Here is a 20,774-nt window from a genome sequence, read left to right on the forward strand (position 1 = left end):
CTTTTCCTCTCTAACTCATAAACAACAGGCACAGCTGCAGGCTGTGTCTCGTAGCTTCTCGACTGTTCCAGTGGTTTGCGGTACATTACTCTCAGGTGTTCTTTCATAAAGCAGCAGGAGTCTTGGCTTTGCTCTGACAGTCACTTGGAGCCTCATTTCTCAGTATTTGAATCCAGGAAAGCTATTTGCTAATCTACCACGTAAAAAAAAAAAAGCTGTGGTGGAAATGTTGTGGTGTTGCTGTGAACAATAATCCCCTTCTAAAATGTAAGGTAATCCACAAATTAGTTTAATTTTTTTTTTTTTTAAATCAAGCATAATGTACGACTTTACAATAAGGATCAATTACTTCATACAAAACATGAATTAATGCATTTGCTGAGAACAGTTCTTTTTAATTTTAGCATTTTCCATTTCATGTTTTTCAAATGTAATTTCACAATACTTCATTTATTATGGACAAACCTGAATTGAAGGAAATTCTTAATAATATCTTAATATTTTGTTTATAACAATATATTTTGTATGTGAAATTGTTATTGTTAGTTCATGCTACCTAATGTTTTACCTAATGCCAAACTGAACCTTACCGTAAAGTGTTACCAGTTTAAAACGTGTCAAATATTATTGAGATACAAGACTAGATAAAGACATTTAGGTTTTATCTTGCTCTTAAATCAATGAGATGATCAATAGAGGTCATACCGCTGACCTGTCCTACTGACACATATTATATGCAGATGCCTGATGTCGTGGATGACAGGCTGATGGAGTCATTAGTCACCGCTACCATTATCCACAGTTTGGATGGAGATGAATCAGCCAGTAATTAAATGCATTGCCTATTTTGACACCTGCACCCGTGTGTGTGTGTGTGTATGTTCTACAAACCGAAAACTACCCGTTAAAAGGTCATTCCCAAGGGTTAGCTCTGTAACTATGGAAACAGAAGCCGCAGGATAAGCAGCGATCAATACGATGCAGGTCAAAGGGCGGATGTTATTCAAAGGTAAATCTAATATACATTCCTAAACATAATGAGGGACACAGAACACTGAATTTTCTGATATACAATAAGACTAAACCAGTGTTATTGGGCGCAGTGTTACAGCTTTGAGTGACAAATACTGGTGCAGGTGTATGATAATTACAGTGTTTCTTTGTGATTTTGACACAGTTTAAATACTGTAAATTGCAGTCAAGTGGATGTGATTAAATGTTCAACATAGCAGCTATACAGCTCCTTATGTGTGTCAAAAGCCTCCACCCATAGCATCAATAGCATGAAATAAACACAGCTTTAGGTATCTTCGGGGCAGTCTCTCTTTTTTTTTTCCTCAAGCAATGCGATTACACATGTCCTTGTTCCCTTTGACTTGCTGGTGTACAATGTGTTAGTGATCTATGTTAATAGGATTATAGTGCAGAGAACCCACTGTTTTTACCCCTTCCTATGGTCACTCTCCAGCTGAAATTAGATGAGGAAAACTGCTTGTCAGCAATGCTAGGATGGATTGATCCTATTGCATGGGGAGTATTATGTTGTTATATTACGGAATGAAAAATATATATTAATTTGGTTTTAGTAATGTTGTATTTGATGTATTGGCCTACTATCTCTGCTGGTGATTTTTATTCATTGTTTACCAGCATTACTATTGTAGAAGTAACCATGCAGCTTTTTTAAGCAGTGAGGTTTACAATTAGTTTAGAAGTGTTTGTCTTACATACTGAAGACTACAGAACTCAAAGGCAAATCTGACCATATTTAGGGACCCTTAGAGACCAGTGGCGTGCAGTGGTGCTCTTATAAATCAAATGTAAATATTGTCCCGGTTACACTTAATGTTTTCACATTTTCCTGGTTAAATAATTACATCAAAGAAAAAAAGAGAAACCAAATACAAGTCTGTTTTTTTATTCATTAACTATACTATGTAACTAATGTTATTTTTATTAAAACCAAGTATAAATCTCATCAAGTTAGTGTTTTAAGCATTTTAACATTTATTCCAAAATAAAAACTAACTGCAGTAACAATTTAAACAGTATATTTTCTTTGTGAACATATGTCAACTTGTTTTCATCAGTCATCAAGCTCGATAAACACTGGTCACAGACAGGCACAAAGTACATTTTAATTTGATTGCGCACACACACACAAAACAACACATTTATCATGTTTTCACGCCATTTTGAGTTTGATTTTGGTGGTGATATGTGTGGCTGAGTTATTTACTTTTTACTTTTTAATTTCCATTAACACCATCATTTGGTTCAATCTGACCATTTGGCAAACGCACACAAAAACAAGAGGTGTGATTTATTATGCGAATCAATCATATCCAACTATGACCAATTACATCCAATCATAACATTGCCTCCTATCACATGACTTTCCCGCATTCATTCTCAATCATCCCCTACCAAACCCATTGCATGCTTTAGGGGGTCTGTTAAAAGTCAATGGGCTCAGGGGAGGCAAGCCCCTTTTACTTTAGAAAAACGAGAGATTTATACACATTTAACATGTTTTGTAAAATGGTAGTTATATTTTTGTAATATGGGTTATTTTCTCATCCAATTTGTCTCCTGTCGCCCCCTGGTAGGGACATGGGGATGGGCTCTTTTGAGCTGAGACAGTAAGCAACTTACACACATTCTATTGAAAATATCTTAATATCCCATACTAGGGATGCTCATATTGTCGGTTTAACCGTTAACCGATTTGGAAGCAGTTAAACGGTTTAAAGGTGTATTTTTTATTTTATTTTACTCACAGGGCGCATCGACACATGCAGCGAACCACACGTGCCGACACATACATATTTAGCAAAATGAAGCAATGGGAAAGAAGAAGCCTACTGTGTGGGACTATTTCGACAGAAAAGGTGACAAAGTTATGTGCAAAATAAGCTACGCTGTATTAGCTACAATACAGCAGTAGTAGCTTACAAGCTCCTGACTGGTGGAGGAAAGCAAATGAAAGTCGCTGCCCGCTTTAGCGAGGCCTTATCTCTGTATTCCTCGGGCATCAGTGCCATATGAAGCCTTGTTTAATGCTTTTTATCGTGCGGTTCTCAAAATTTCGGCTTACATTGTTGCAGCCATTAAAATAGTTCAGTTTTGTTTTTCATGTCAACGTAGTTATATTTTGTTTCTTTAAGTTATTTTAGAAAAATGTTTATAGCATTTATTTGTTTCTTAAATTAAAGTTTTAATTTTTTTAAGTTACGACCAAGCGACCAGTGGCCGACAGTGAGTTAACCACATGTTTAATCAATTTAGCCTCTCAATTCAACTCTTGACTTGTCTTGCCTATAATAAAATCTATATATATTACACTTCAAGCATCACAATGTTAGTTCATTTGGCCTACTATAATATTAGGCTACCTCTATAGTAATAAGGCATTTTTGACTAGCTGAGGATGGGTGATGCTGCTCGCAACGGCGCTCGCAAACGAAACAAGCTAAACAATGTAAACAAATAAAAAGATAAAAGAACATGCAGTTTGTATACCTACACCTCCACAAAATGAATATGAATCAGATATTAAATTTCCGCGGTATAGCCTATATTTAATGGAGTTCACAGAAACAAAAGGAAAAGATTAAGATATTAATCCCTTTAAGATATTTTATATTTAGTCTGAGAGCGTATCTAAGTGTATGCACACTATACCGTCCATGTCCAGAAAGGGAATAAAAACATCATCAAAGTAGTCCATATGTGACATCAGTTAGTTAGTTAGAATCTCTTGAAGCATCGAAAATACATTTTGGTCCAAAAATAACAAAAAATACGACTTTATTCAGCATTGTCTTCTCTTCCGCGTTTGTTTTCAAACCTTGAATAAAGGTTCAAATGGTTTTGAATTGGCCGTTTCATACTCATGATTGACTCATGATCTGGATCGCGTGTCAAACTGACAAGCTGCTGAAATCGTGACATTGGGGACATCACGTGACATTGGAACCTCTCATTCATGGAGAGGTAATGTACAATTGTAGCCTAGAAATCTAGACGCACCCTAGTGACAGCAAATCTAATCTGCCCGTGAGTCTCGTCTAGCAACTCTTAATACTCTTCTGAGCTGTTAACAACAAACTCTGGTCGGGCAAATCATATCGTGTATAGAGTCAGTGGGCGGGGCTTAACATAATGATGACGATCAAGTTGCTTGCGTGCTTCTAGTAAACACAAAAACTGCCGAACGGCGGCGGTCTTTCGAATCAACTTTGACCGCGACTCTGGAAGACTTGGAGTTGAGCTTTTCTCTGAGAAAAGAACAAAGAACGGCACTGAAGTCATTCTTAAAAAGGGAAGATGTGTTCTGAGTTTTGCCGACCTGATACGGCAAATGTTTAATCTATCAACAAGCTCTGCTTCACCTTCGTTGCTCTGGTTGGTGTAGCGCTATCCTATCGTGTTCAGAGGAAGTTTGAAAGACAACCGTTTATCCCGCCCCTCGGATTGAGCCCTGTCAATGGTGAGTTTACAAACCAAACATCTTGATGTGGGTCTGGCTTTTCAGGCTAGTACAATTGTTAAAAAATTTTTTTTAAAGTATTAATAATTGTATTCATAAAAGACATTAAATTAATTAAAAGTGACAGTTTTCAACATTATGATAATTTTTCTCACATTTTCACACATAAACATTTTTTTCTTGAGCACCAAAATCAACATGAAAACTGGAGTAATGGCTCCTGAAAAGTCTAACAGACATATCAAAAACATTTAAAAATCGTACTTCAAACCTTATAACCTGTTGAAATTACTATGAAATGTTTTAATAAAAGCAATTATTTCATCATCTTTTATTAGGAACCGCTTATTGTTGATCATTTGATTATGGCACTGAACCCAATGAGAGGGTCAGAGACTTGTCAAGCTGCAGCCATAATTAAAGCTGCTTTTTCATTCTCAGTACGTATGAAATGTTTTATTAAAACTCGCAGCATAAGTAATACAGTCAGTGAACCCAAAGGTTATTATAATCGAGCACGGCCAGAGCCGCTGACGGGGAAGGTGATGAGAGGAGCAGGTTATCAGAGCTGATTTATAAGTGTTTTTAGCATTCAGACTGAGCCGCATGGATCCAGACTGCAGTGGAGAAGGCGACCCCTGGTCAAGTGCCTGTGTCTGATGACTTAATTAGGGTCAGAGTCTGGGACACTAGCTGACTGAGGGGATGCGGTTAGACAATAGCAGTCTGGGATGGGCGATATCAGCATTTCATACTCTAGTCTTTGTTCATGTGACAGCACCAGATATGCTTCTGTCAAGTAACAAAAATTCATGTTTTTAACCGACCGGTTTTGTTTATAAGATTCTAATTCTTTTAAACGCTAAATTATTTTAATTCATTCTTGATTGTTTATTATTTTCTTATAGTGTGCATTAAAAGTTTTTAAAGTAGTTTAATAATAATAATAATAATAATACATTTTATTTAAAGGCGCCTTTCTCGGCACTCAAGGACACCGTACAAAGATACAATAATACATTTAAAAACAGTAAGATAAAATAAAATATAAATAAGTAGATAAGAAAGAATAACTGAAAAACATGTGACATTAAGTAGAATAGGCAATTTTAAACAGATATGTTTTGAGGTGCGATTTGAAGTGAGAGAATGAATCAGTGTTTCTGAGTTTAACAGTAACATAACTCCAAAACACATTTTCTTCATTTACACCCTGTGTTTGGCACTCTTTCCTTCTCTTTCAAATCCTCCTTCACTTACCACTTCTTCCCTAAACCACTGGTCTGAGCTCAAATACCCTACACCAAGGGAAAGGTGATAGCTGACAGTGGGAACTAATCTGTTCTATTGATCAGTCTGTCAGCCAATGACTTCAGTCTGTGAAAGGCCAAGCACACATCCATTAACCCGTTATATTGACATGAAGTACATTTTCCAGAGCAAATCTTTACTTTTAAAAGTTGTTTCCTGCCATAATGTTAAAGGTGCACTCATTGCTTTCATAAAACAGTTTGATAAATATTTAGTAGTTTTTGACTGGTATTTTTTGTCTTTGTCAATGTCCTAAAAAGCCAAAGCATATGTATTTATAATGAGTTGTGTTCTGTTCCTGAGTTAACATTAATCAACTGAGGGACCAATTCAACGACTCAAACATAAAGATATTGATTGGGTTTTAGAAATACAGACGTCTGTGGTTTATCACATATGGTTCTAACTGTGATAAAGGCCACAAGTTAAATAAAGTCTGGATTTTGGTACAGTTTGTTAAAGTTAGCATGAAACAGAAGCTGCAATTGTCTTTTCTTCCTTATTATCATAATCTGTGAACAATATTCACACATTCACTGTACATCTGGGGCATATTCACAAAACATCTTAAGACTCAAAGAAGCTCCTAACTTGCTGATTTAGGAGAAACTCTTAAAAATAATGGCTGTGTCAGTCCTAATTTTAGGACTCCTACATTTTTGGTCTAAGTATTTCACAAAGCATTTTAGCGCTAAAACTAGCTCCTAAATCCATGAAACGCTAGGAGTAATCAAGAGGACTGCTAAGTCACTAAGACCAAATCACTAAACAATCATAATGGCTGTTGCCGCAATCTGCCCAAAGACGCTACAACATTGAGGCAATAGTGATAATTAATGTATCTTTAACTATATATATATTTGTATATATATGTGTGTGTGCTGGGCAACGATTAAAATGTTTAATCGTGATTAATCGCAGTATGCGCAAAATTCAATAATGAATACAAAGTGCAATAACAAAAGTGCAATAACATATGGTTTGCAAATACTTAAAACAAATAAGGTGCTTTTTACAACAGTTAAAAGTTAGTGACAGTTACAATATTTATTGTAAATATCAACTTAAACATTAATTTAATCAAATTAAAATAAATTGGTGGTATACATATTGATTCTGTAGTAATATTCTCATCAGTTTTCTGTCAGCTTTTACATAGGCCTACTTAATTCTGCATATTTGTTATATTCACCCCAGGGCATTATTTAATTTTATAAAGGCCATTTTTTTAAATCTTATTAAATGTATGCATCATCTTTCATGTTAAATTCTTACATTTGATTAATAAATTCAGTTATATTAGTAAAAACACTATAGGCTGTTACCAATCAAATTAAATAATTTAACTGCAAAAAATACATCTGCAATAAATAATGTTATAAGATTGATGTTCTAAATAAAACATGCAATCATACTTTTAAACATAACCGCCAATAGGGGGCAGCAAGTGATTGTCTTCATAAGTGAGTCATTGAGTCGTTTATTCAAATGATTCATTCAAAACGCTGAATCATTTAGTATCAAAACACCACGCTGAGTGTTGCTTTCTTTTGAAACTATTTTCGTCGGTGAAATCATGGGTGAAATGGAACAAAAAAGGTTGTTTGGATCTTAAATGTAAGTAACTTAATATTAATTAGGCTACTTGTTTATTGAACTAGGCTACACCATTCATGCTACACAATTCACGATTGCAAAGTTGACTTGTGTTATTAACAATATCCTAAATCCTAAATATCAACAACTGCAAAAAACTCAGTTTTACCCCAGTATGTTTCTTCTGTGAGTTTATATTGCTGCTCAGTTGTTTTGATTTCTCCACGAAGGTCTCTCACGAAGAGACAGGCAGCGCGAGCCTCGACGCGACTTGTTAACGTACCAGAGGCAGAGATACACTCATCAATCGCTGTTAAAATTGAATATAATAAAAACAACAAAAAAATCTGAATCATTTTCACATTTCTTCATGGTTTGTTGTTGTCGTGACTCGTGAGCGCTAGTTGGTGTTCCAGTATAATCGGTCCGTCGAAACTCATTCATTGAAAAATGTTCCGCGGTGCAAAAATAAGTGTGGTTAAAATTATTAATTTTTTTGCGTAATTAATTTACTTAATTAATAATTAATTAATTCATCTTAATTAGCGCGTTAAAGTCCCGGCCCTTATATATATATATATGTGTATATATATATATATATATATATTAGGGCCGGGACTTTAACGCGTTAATTAAGATTAATTAATTACGTGACTTTAACGCGTTAATTAATTACGCAAAAAAAATAAAAAATTTAACCGCATTTATTTTTGCACCGCGGAACGTTTTTCAATAAATCAGTTTCGACGGACCGATTATACTGGAACACCAACTAGCGCTCCGGAGTCACGACAACAACATGGGTGCGTCTCAATCAGCTCCCTAGTTCAGTAGTCAGGGCACTGATCAGGGAGTCAGCCCATTGACTTATGTCCTGATCAGTGCCCTGACTAGGGAACTAGGGAGCTGATTGAGACGCAGGGCATGAGCGAACATGAACGAAGAAGCTGATGAAACCGCTTTGCTTGGCCCCGTGATGGGAAATTTTGTTTTAAAAAACGAAAGAACGAAAGGATGGAAGCGTCGTCAAGAGCAGGGTTGTGTGCAAGCTATACAACAAGGAATTTGCGTATCACCGCAGCACATCGAGCCTCAAATATCACAAGTATGCTTTTGCTAAACTTAATGGCAAACATTGCGCTGGTCTGCTGGACTGAAACAAATAAAGTATATTTTGTTGATTAAGCTTATGTATTCAGTCATTATTCAATGGTATACTAAAAATACATGTGAAAAATTACTTCTCATTGTTCTCAGGTCAAATAAATAAACTATATTTTGTTGATTAAGCTTATGTATTCAGTCATTATTCAATGGTATACTAAAAATACATGTGAAAAATTACTTCTCATTGTTCTCAGGTCAAATAAATCAACTATATTGTTGATTAAGCTTATGTATTCAGTCATTATTCAATGGTATACTAAAAATACATGTGAAAAATTACTTCTCATTGTTCTCAGGTCAAATATTTATATGCGATTAAAATGCGATTAATTTCGATTAATTAATTACAAAGGCTCTAATTAATTAGATTAATTTTTTTAATCGAGTCCCGGCCCTAATATATATATATATATATATATATATATATATATATATATATATATATATATGTATGTATGTATGTATGTATGTATGTATGTGTTTGTGTATATATATATATATATATATATATATATATATATATATATATACATAATATGTATATGTATGTATATATATATACATAATATGTATATGTATGTATATATATGTCTATACATGTATATGTGTGCGTGTGCATGTATGTGTGTATACAGAGAAGAAAAACATATTTTGACCATCATGAATTGTTTGGATTATTATGGTTTGCTATTGGTGAGTGATAGATTTGTCCCGCCCTTCCACCGAAAAACGTATTATCAGAAAAGAGATGTGGCTGCAAATTGGAGGGGAAATTATTTAGATTTAAAGATTGTGAGGGCACATTAATAAAAATACAAATATGTGCGCAAATAAATCATTCAATAATAAATACTGCAATCTTCCATTAAAAAAAATATTTGTCGATTCTGATTTCAGAGTGACTTTAATTTTTCTTTACCAGCTTTAACAGTTTAAAAATAGTGAAATTTGAATCAGCAGACATCAAACATTAACACCAGCAGCTGTTAGTAAGTCCACTAGAATGAAGAAAATCAGTGAAACGACCAGTCTAACAGAAATACTAGTGTTTTTAGCATCTGCCAGTGAAGAGTATAGGCACAGTGAGCTTTGGGGTTTGGTTACTGACATCTGGGGATTGGTCTCTGGCGTCTCTGGATTTGGAGATCAGAGCGAGTATCCCAGGGGACATTGATAAAAGTCTTGACTTTAGCTTTCACACAGAATCACCACATTATGTCACTCCGCCAGCGACTTCCTCCTGCTCCTTCAAACGCGGAGAGAAACGGATTCAATTGTTGCCCACAAGTCTCTGTGTCATTGAATATTTATCACCTTCATGATATTGGAAAAAGGTTCTGGAGCTGCAGCCCGCCTCAGGGGCAGGGAATTCAACACCCTATTATAGAAGAAGAGCAATATGGCTGTCATCAGCTTCCCCCTGGTTGTGTTTAATTAATTATCTGTATTCCCCCCGATCGAGCCCCTCTTTAAAAGCTTCCCTTAATCCCAAAGACATGTCTGAACACATCATCTTTTAGCTTTAAAGACTGCGGTAGTGCAACAGGCTTAGTTTTAGTCAAACTGATGTTGTATGTAAGAGCTTATAATAAGATCTGTAGCTGTATCAAGAACGAAAGATGAAGTAAATAGATCGTATTACAGTATCCTCTCTTAAAATGACAGCTCATTCGTCTATCTCTGTATCAATCCCTCAGGCACATATCATAATACCTTTGCTGGACGTTTCACAGTCTCTTGATAAACAGGAGCTGAGCATTTGTTTTTACAGAAGGGAAATGCCCTTATTACTGTGGTAAACCTTCCCTCTAAAAATATTCAATCTTTATCTTATTACTTTTGGTTTTTATTGAGACTCCCATCGATGGTGCTCTAATCCTCCAGCAGTGTGCGTTTAAGTTCGAATTGCTGTGGTGTTAGAGGGATCGATTTTCTACAACAGGAACATTAGCGATTCTCGAGTTGAGGGTATTAAACTCCAATCATTGTGTTCTATTGTTTGGCATGTCATATTGATTATCTCCCAGGTTTCACTGGCACAAGTGAAATATTGGAACCTTCAACTGCCATGCACACGAAGAATACTCTCGCCTCTGTAAATGAATAGGTATGTGCGCTTGCTTAAGGACATCAGGTGGGATTAAATATCAGTTTCTGGATGATTGCAGGGAGGGAAATAAAACAAATACATAAAGGCTGTTAAAAAAAATTGTATGACTTTGTCTTCATATCTTGCAATTGCGGCTTTATTTCTTGTAATTGAGATTTTTAACCACACAATGACTTTACACTTCAAACTTTGTCATGACACAGTTATGACTTTATATCGTGCAGTATGACTTCATATTTTGCAATTGTGGCTTTATTTCTTGGAAGTGTAACTTTATATCTCACAATGTGACTTCATCTTCATTTTATCTCACAATTTAATGTCATTTATTTTTTACTCTGAGGCACAAACAGGCTTCTACACTGTGTTTAGTAGGGAGAGAGATCTCTCTAAATGCACGGATAAACACCTCAGAATACAATAAATATAAAACATGTATGTTTTTATGTCTGGAGCGACGAAGGGCCCGGGGCACTTTCTTGTCATTTGTAGAGAGCGAATTGTCAGCCTAGTGTGGAGGTCAAAAAGTGAGAAATGCAGCAACCTCACACATGAGTAGCCCACGGCTAGCCTGTCCTTTCAGCAGACAGCCTCTGACACCGATAACACACATCATGTTAATAAAACCCCCTGTAAAGTTCCACTGAACCAGCAAGGGCTTTGACAGGAACAGTTTTTCAATCATTAATTTTGCCCCTCTCTACTACCACTCATTATTTTATACCTTTTCCAAGGGAGGTTGCCTTGAGGGAAGCCTGGTGGCGAATTCCTATGGCCTGCTTCGATCTCGTACCCCACCTGGGACACTCGGTGCATAATAAAGATAAACTTTCTTGCTCCAGCACCAATCGATATTGTAATCCACATTCTCTCTGCTGTCTTTCTCTTTCACACCAGAAAAATAAATAAAAAATGCCCTAGACATACATACTAAATATGTTATTCCAGAAATTTGGAGTCTGGAGTATTGGTGATTCTTGGGGATCATACTCTCATATTAACTTATTACATTTTAATAATAATATAATATTATTAGGGCCGGGACTTTAACGCGTTAATTAAGATTAATTAATTATGGGACTTAAACACGTTAATTAATTACGCAAAAAAAATTAACAATTTTAACCACACTTATTTTTGCACCGCGGAACGTTTTTCAATGAATGAGTTTCGACGGACCGATTATACTGGAACACCAACTAGCGCTCACGAGTCACGACAACAACAAACCACAGTGAACATGAACGAGGAAGCTGATGAGACCGCTTTGCTTGGCCCCGTGGATGGGAAATTTTGTTTGAAAAAACGAAACGATGGAAGCGTCGACAAGAGCATGGTTGTGTGCAAGCTATACAACAAGGAATTTGCGTATCACCGCAACACATCGAGCCTCAAATATCGCAAATATGCTTTTGCTACACTTAATGGCAAACATTGCAGTGCTGGACTGAAATAAATAAACAGTATTTTGTTGATTAAGCATGTATTCAGTCATTATTCAATGGTATACTAAAAATACATGTGAAAAAATTACTTCCCATTGTTCTCAGGTCAAACATTTATATGCAATTAAAATGCGATTAATTTCGATTAATTAATTACAAAGGCTCTAATCGAGTCCTGGCCCTAAATATAATATAATTTTAGTTTTGTTATTAAGTTAACTTGTTTGGGTGGTTGGGGATCATAATTAGATTTTCGTGCCCAATAATTATGTAAATACTATTTACATAACTGAGAGCATTCATCCATTTTCTTCATATCTGTATTCTACATTAGGATTCTTCATATGAATGATCGCATTTCAATTTGCAGATATAATAATCCAGGCACACTGCTTGAGACTCAGACTCCTGGAGGATTGATATAAATTAAAGAGATGGTGACATGGATTTTTTTATTATTGTAATATGTTCCTTGAGGTTAACTTATAATGTTAAAGGGATAGTTCACCCCAAAATGAAAAGTGTCCATGATTTACTCACTCGCAAGCCATCCTATATGACTTTCCTCTTTCAGCCAAACACAGAGTTATAATAAAAAAAAATATCCTGGCTCTTCCAAGCCTTATAATGGGAGTGAATGTTTTTTTTTAATTCCAAAAAAGTACATCCATCCCTCATAAAAGTAATCCATACAGCTCTAGGGGGTTAATAAAGGCCTTCTGAAGCAAGTCGATGTGTTCTTGTAAGAAAAATATCTATAATTATAACTTAATAAACTATAATTGCTGGCTTCCAGTTATGGCCATATGGAAGTTCCTGACGTATTGACAAACACGGAAACTAGAGCAAAACAAAACACCGAAGTCTAAAACCAGAATTTTTAAAGAGATATGTCGGAGGATCTTCAGTTTGTTGCCTAGCCCTATTTGTTTGAACCACGAGAGGGGTCTGCTCTCACCTGAGCTTTCGCTACTCCAAAATCCTACATCATGTGTTGGAACTCAACTTTCTCGTGAATGCGCAACGATAATTTGGATGCGTCTGTATACCATATCCAGTGCAGACGGCGTCAGTGATTAGAATGAGTTTTGTTGGCTTTTAATGATGTGTACTTTTAGCCGTTAAATGACTTGATACCAGTGAGCGGGCCTATGGTGTGATGTATGTAGCAGGCATATGCAAATGGACAGTATTTGATGTCACAAATACCGCAATATTCAAAAAAGCGTTTTTAGAGCTTGATTACACAAAACGGAGGAGGACGTTTAAAGCTGTGACACTTGCAGGATGTTTTAATGGAACAAAGACCTCTTAAATGTCAAAAGATCAGGGCAAATTTGATTCCCAATGTCACGACCCCTATAACAGGGTCCCATTACATTTCACCAGCCTAGCTAGCTCTCCGTATTTTCTATTAAATTGTATTTTTGCCATTTATAATGGTTATTGACACTATTGTATTGTAGATTCAATCCTAAGCAGGTGTTTTCGTCCATATTTAATTATTTACACCTCTTCTGTACACTGAGTTGCATCCTGGTAGGTGTTAGTGTCACAGTGTTGAATATTGATGAAACAGAAAGACCTGAAATGACAGTCTCTCCATGGCGGCCACCCCCTCCTCCTCCTCCATCTCTCGGCAGGATTCAGAGAGAAGCTAATGGCCATGCAATGCCTGTCATAGTTTCAAAAGCACTGCCTTTGTTCCAGCACTGCTTGGCTCTACACCCCCCAATAGGCCCAGCCCTTACTAAAAATGTCAGCGAATATTGATTTGGTGGGGAGCAACAAAGACTTCACTAAATGATAGCTCCCTTTGTGCTGCGGCGATGAAAGGGCTAGACCTTTCTCCGGAGTGCTTCAATGATGCTTAGTCCATCAATATTTCATATCCGTCTTACACTACAAAGTGAAGACAAATTGACAGAAAGGGTTTTAATGCACATTAGAAAATGTTTATTAGGCCAACATTATATATTCAATCAATTAAAGTTATATAGACTCTCATAGCAGGTGTGCTTGTTGCTACTATTTTGTTTTTGTTGTTATAAAATACTTCTTGTTTCATGAAATATAAGTACATTCACAGCTACACAGCAAGCAGTATTAATGCTACCTGATTAAGGGTGTGCAAGAGAATATGTATACAGATATTTCTCGGTTTCCACCGACTCTTTATGTTTTTCCAGTGCAGACTTCAAAAGGCACAGAATCAAGGTTATGGGGGTTGGGTTGGGTTGGGTTGTTTCATCTGTAAAAATGCAAATGAAATGTCCTCAATTCCCCATTTGGTGTTGTATGTATATAGATATTACTACTGTTACAGCAGTTTTCTCTTTAGAATTATGGACATGATGCAAAACAAACTGTTTGCATGTAATGTAGATTTGGAGAGGGTAACATAAAACGATATATAAAAGGATTGTTTGTCCAGAGCCTTGTCATAAAGTTATGAAAAAATACGTCATATAATATAATATTTGATATTTATGTAATTTGTAAAACTATTAAATACTCTAATAATAACAATTTCTATTATTTTATATTAGAATATTTTATTATTTTAATATTATTTAATGCTATTTTATCATTTTTTCCTGCCCCAAATAAACAACATAACATCTTTTTCTTAAATACACACATGTAAGTGTGTGTATTTATATATATAAAATAATTATACACAGTACACACACATATAGTGTCTGAACTTCAATTTCCAGGTATTAAAATAAAAGAAAATGTTTCTGGGATTGTCTTGGAGCTGCATGACCAGCTTTCAATTACACCTCTGTTTGAAAATGGCAGAAAACTCATTAGAGATCAGCTGAGTGGAAATAGATGCTATCATATAATGGAACAATCCGCATAGCACTTACTCAACAAGTTTTAAATCTAAAATAAAACATTACATTTTAATTAAACTGGTTTTGGGTGTCCTTTTAGCATGACACTTTTTCTCTTAAGGTCAGTCGAGAGGATATCCATGTATGTGCTCATCATAAATGACACTCTAAGTGTGAACATCTCAATTGTATTTAATTTATATATTTTCCTTAATCAATTATTTGATGCATATTTTTGAAAGAACAACCATTTATAAACATCCTAGAGTGAAACATCTTAAGAGCAAAGTAGTCAGTGGAAACTGCCTCAGGGCCATTCACACGACACCGTTTTCAACACACAAAAAAAGAGAACTTTTTATGCGTTTGCCGACTCATTTACACGAAAACGGCATTCTGGTGCCTGAAAACAGGTTTCAAAGTGCAAGTTTTCGAAAACAATACCGTTATCGCCTCCATTTAATCTACAAAAATGTGAATTTACAGACAAGTCATTTGCCTACATATTACGTGTTTAATCTGTAGGTGCGTAGTTTCTTTACAAAGTGTTATTGCCATCTACTGTCCTGGCAGCATAATATAGCTTTTTAGTTGTTTTCACAGATCTGTTTTTCATGTATGTGCCAAATTTTCCTGTCTTTATAGTACATAGTCCTGTAAACGTACCTTTAGAAAGCTGCAAGGGAGGAAAGCCTCCGGGAGTCTGGATTTAGGTAATAAATAGAGACAAGTCACACAGCAGCAATTTGTATTGGTTTAACAAGATGCATTGCAGCGGGCCACATAAAGAGCTCTACATACAAACCGATTAAATGAAGGACTAAAATTGTGGTTTGAAGAAATGATCTATAGAGCATTTGTGGGATTAGGCGACTTTTTCACATATATCAGGTTTTAAAATGGAGAGGATGAATGGATATATCAAACAAATAACCACAACTTCACTTATCCATTCTTCCAAAAACATGTTTTTTTATTATTAATATAACATTATTAAACATTATTAACATTATTATGTTTATATAATTTAAAATAAAACGCTTTCACATTTGTTGCTTTTTGTAGCCGACTTTTCATCCCTAAAGAAAGTTTCATTCATTTTGGTTGATTTGATTTCAGTACATTTAAAAGGATATTTTGAGTTTCTTGTTCTATTGATCATTCCTTGGCTGCGACCGAAAACTTAGGCAGCTGACTTGTTAGCCCCGTTGCCTGATCATACAATGACTTTGTAAGCAGCATTTGTGCACTAAGCTACCTCACGAAAATGATTTCAGACAGACCTCAGCGTCAGCGTAAGGGTTTAATGATCTACAAAAAACAATACAGTGAGCTTTTGTAACAACAAAGCAGATATTTAATTACTACAATAGTAATTTCTAGCTAGAAATGACACCAGAAGAAGTCAAAAACATACATTTACACACAAACTGACCATCAATCAAAACTACAGATGCCATCTTTATATTTTGGCTCAACTGTCACCAGAATGGAAAGCACAGGATTGAGGGATATCAAAGGCTACGAAGGATACATCTATGCTGCCTTCTAAAATCGATCAGATGAAGGTAACTCAGGAGATGGGAAGTTAAGCTAACATTTGATTCGGACGTGCCTTGATGCCTTCCTACCTTGGAAATGCGTCTTCGGAAGGCAGCATTTTTAAGCTTTTGGACACAGCCCCTTTGTGTATTTAAGCCCTCAGTTTTTTATTTATTGTGTGTCATAAATGTTTTGTGGTGCCTGTTGACAAAAAAAGTTAAGTTTAAGGTTTAAGCTGGTCGAGTGCTGGCCCTAAGAATCTAGAAGCCAGGTCAGGACCAGCTTAAACCAGTTTGACCAACTAAGGACCAGTATAAACCTGCTGTCATGCTTCAAAACAAACTTTTTTAACAGGGGTGTGTGATATTCCCAGTGTTTAATTTAAGTGTTTGCATATCATTCATTCTGGGTCATGCTGTTTAGTTTCTCATACACGTCGCTAACCGTGGCAGTGAGCATTTAGTAAGGACAAATCTGTAAAGGTAAAACCAAGCAGCCTAAAAAAATCTAACCACATTTCAGTATGCACATAGATTTAAGGGAAAAATCAATTACAATTCATTATGCTAGTAGTATGATGTCATCACTGTTGGTTAGATTTAAATAGCAAATTGGATAATCAAAAGGGGATTTTTAAAATGCAATCTTAAATTATACCTATGGGGGGTGAAATGTATTTATTTGAATGTGTGAATGGAGTTTGTATATTAAGCAGATCAGGTGGGGATTAAAACCAACCATATTCAGAATGTTTGATGAATATCAATACAGTGCAAAATTGCTGAAATAAATGTATTACTTTGTAATGTTTGTAATGTATACTGTACTGTATATTTTCTTCCTGATTATTAGTCTAAGGGAAACACCTTTTTAAAGTTAATTGAAATTCTAAATGTAAGATCTTAGTCATGTATTTCAAAAGCAGGAAATGTTGCTATATCTCCATCTAATACATAATTCATGTAGTTTGTTAATGAAGTGGAATCATCTGTACGAATTTCCACATTTTTGTGCTTGAAATAAGCAACCCTTATTGTTATTCACAATATCAGGTTTCAACCAAACACATCCAATCAAATTCAATTTTACGGTAGATGTTTTTCCCTCAGAAGTTGATTGCTAATCTAATTTTCTTGAATTATGCAGGGGTGTTCACAGTGCCTTTCTCTGAATTATTTTCTTCCTGAATGTAGACATTTAGTATCAAGCATTAATGGATGAACTAATTATGTATATTGCAGTGTTATAGTTGGAGAGCTGTCAGGGTCAGGTAGGTGTGAGATGAACATGAGATTCCCGTGACAGATTCAGATTTAGGCTCATCACCAGGGTGTCGTTCCACTAGAGAGATATGTCAGAATTGATTGCATCTTGTTATAATGTTCACTGTAGAAGTCTTCCCATCCTTAATATATTGTTAATTTAGCTTTTAATTCATGTATAATAATCCTGATTATGCTCTTTCGTTGAAAGAAAATATGGATGTTCATTTAATTTTGTTAGGCAATTATGATTAATATTTAATGATTTTAAAAATCACATTTTCCTTTTTGCTTAAAGTTGAAATAAAGTAACGGCATTACAACTAATTTAATTTAACTTGATAACTCAGGGGCTGTTCATATGACACCATTTTTAAATAAACTTATTGCGTTTGGCAGTTCATTTACTGCCATTTTGGTGAACTGAAAATGATGTTTATTAAACAAGGTTCGGTAGGATGCACATTCAGATAATTGATACAAGCACTCAGCTAATCAGCAACAAGAAGTATATATGTACGCAGCAATCTTACTTGCGCTCATTGACAGTTTGTCAGCATCCTTTCACCACCCCTTCTCCACACTTTTAGTTCTAACCACTTACTTACACGACGGGTACTCTGGTTCGGGCCAAATTCCGAGCTCGAAGCTCTCTCCCGGACAGCACGCCAAATACGCATTTAAATCTACTTTACTTAAATTTATACGCAAGTGCGAACTCGTGAAACGCACCCTTTCGGTAGTTTAAATCTCAGTGCACACCACAAAACCGCCAAAAATTAGTGAAAACAGTAATTTTACGAGCATGCGTATTACATGTTCAGTCTATAGGTGCGTAGTATTTACAAAGTGACATTGCCAACTACTGGTCGGATAACAAAATACAGCATTTTCAACCTATTGTACGGATCTGTTTACATGGGGATCCTTTTCTGTAGGCGAAAAATGCATAGGAAAAACTTTTCCGTCTTTAGTACATTATTGTCATATAAATGTAGGTTTTACGGGTGAGGCTCCCTCCTCACTTCCTCCGATTCACCAGTGTGAGGTCTCACTAGAAAATTGACTTTTACCATTCGGACTACAACTCACATAGGCCCTCATATCTGCGGCTTATTGCTCACGCACCTACAGTTCATCACACACACTATTTAACAGGCACACACACACTACCATTTCAAAGTCTTGATTTGCTAAGGTGGTCAATTCTGAGCGTTTCTGTGGATCTGTTTTGGTCTTGGACTGTTTCCTGTAATCTGTCCCCTTGCTGCCTGCCCCGACCATTGCCTGTTCATTGTGTTGTGATTCTAAGCCGCCTGTCCTGTCCATCCGCCTGTGTTTTGGATTGTGTATGTATGCTGCCTGCCTCGACCTCAGCCTGTCCCCGTTTACGATTCTGCTTTGCCTTCTCCATTGCCTCTGCTGTGTCTTGACACTGTACTGTTTGACTCTGACCAAAATAAAAGTGGAGATGGATTCTCACTCCGCTGACTCCTCATTACAGTAGCCTACCCCTTAGGAAGGATTATTTCTCTTGTAATGTTGTAGATTTACTTAGCCTCAAGTTGTTTCAAACCTGTATGAATTTCTTTCTTCAGCTTAACACAAGGGAAGATTTTTTGAAGAATGTCAGTAACCAAACAGTTAACTGGAGCCATTGACTTCCATAGTATTTTTTTTTCCCTACTATGGAAGTCAATGTCTCCAGTTAACTGTTTGGTTACTGACATTCTTCAAAAAATCTTCCCTTGTGTTCAGCTGAAGAAAGAAATTCATACAGGTTTGAAACAACTTGAGGGTGAGTAAAGGATGACAGAATTTTCATTTCAAAGTGAACTATCCCTTTAAAGGGAACTGTGATAGTCAACTAGCAGTCATTACAGTATTAGTAGACTATCTGTTTAATATCTGCTAACAATTTAATTTGATGCTTCCCCATCAGACATTCTACTGACTATAAGTAACTTTACAGCTACATGTCAACTTATACTTACCCAAACCCTAACCTAATCGTCTATTCTAATGAGAGTTAGTTGACATGTAAAGTTACCTTTAGTTAGTAGAATGTCTAAAGTGGACTGTCAAAGTAAGGCGTAAGTGTTCATGGTGACTTACTGAAATATTTTTTAAACAAATCACAGAAAGACACCTGGCTCTTTGTCTGTTTTGACACACTTTTCTATTCACCCAGGGCTGTGAAGACTGAGAGACCGGCAGTTAAAGGAAACCATGGGAGAGGAGCAGACAGCCGAAAGCCTATTCACACTGCAGCTCGCCAGCATTAGGTTTCAGCTGTCGATGTGCCAGGGACAGCTCTAGGAGCCAGGTGGTACTGAGGGCCTCTGTAGAGGTAGATATCAGTCGAACACAAGCCTAATGAATCCTTCACTGAGCTGCTAAAATCAATGGTGCACTAAATAAATGGTGTACTAAATAAATGGTGTTGTAGCACATTATGTTGGCATTAGTTTTAATTTAATGAGAGGGAACACTTGTGTACCGGTGGAATTGATCTTTTTAATTGCCCTTGAGAAATGTGTTGAAATCTGAGCCTTTTTTGACACCTAAAACTTTCTATATAGATCTAAGTAGAACTTTAATTTGATTTAGGAAGAATTTCATGACACGACCGGGCTAGATTTCGATCGGGCAGCACTGATAGATATTCCATCTCAACCACTATAAATGACTCAACCACTATAAATGAAGTCATTACCACACTGTCACGTATCTTTATGATCTTTCAATATTTAATCTAGCGTTTTGCATAGAGCCTCTAGTATTGGAGGCAGCTCCGATGCTGTTCTGATTCCGTTTATTTAGAATGCTGCATAAATGCAGTCATCCACTTTGACTTGACTTAAAAAGTTTCTTTTAAAGTAATGTTTTTAAAAATGTATGGTTATTATATAATACATTTATTCATAAATATTTTTGTCAAACAATTACAAAATTACAAATAAAATGTTTTAATCTTTCTAACAAAATGACTTGAAACATGCATAT

General features: G+C 35.8%; 1 protein-coding gene across 1 annotated transcript in view; it reads left to right on the forward strand.

Annotated features, from left to right (window-relative positions):
- rgma (repulsive guidance molecule BMP co-receptor a) overlaps positions 1 to 20,774 on the forward strand; it is a 198,556-nt gene that overhangs the window by 86,539 nt on the left and 91,243 nt on the right. Inside the window, exon 3 of the mRNA XM_067418928.1 lies at positions 19,960 to 20,118. The gene's annotated coding sequence lies outside the window, so the exon portion shown is untranslated. The remainder of the gene's footprint in view (positions 1 to 19,959; positions 20,119 to 20,774) is intronic.

Source organism: Pseudorasbora parva, chromosome 16 (assembly GCF_024679245.1).
Source record: "Pseudorasbora parva isolate DD20220531a chromosome 16, ASM2467924v1, whole genome shotgun sequence".
Classification (NCBI taxonomy): Eukaryota; Metazoa; Chordata; class Actinopteri; order Cypriniformes; family Gobionidae; genus Pseudorasbora; species Pseudorasbora parva.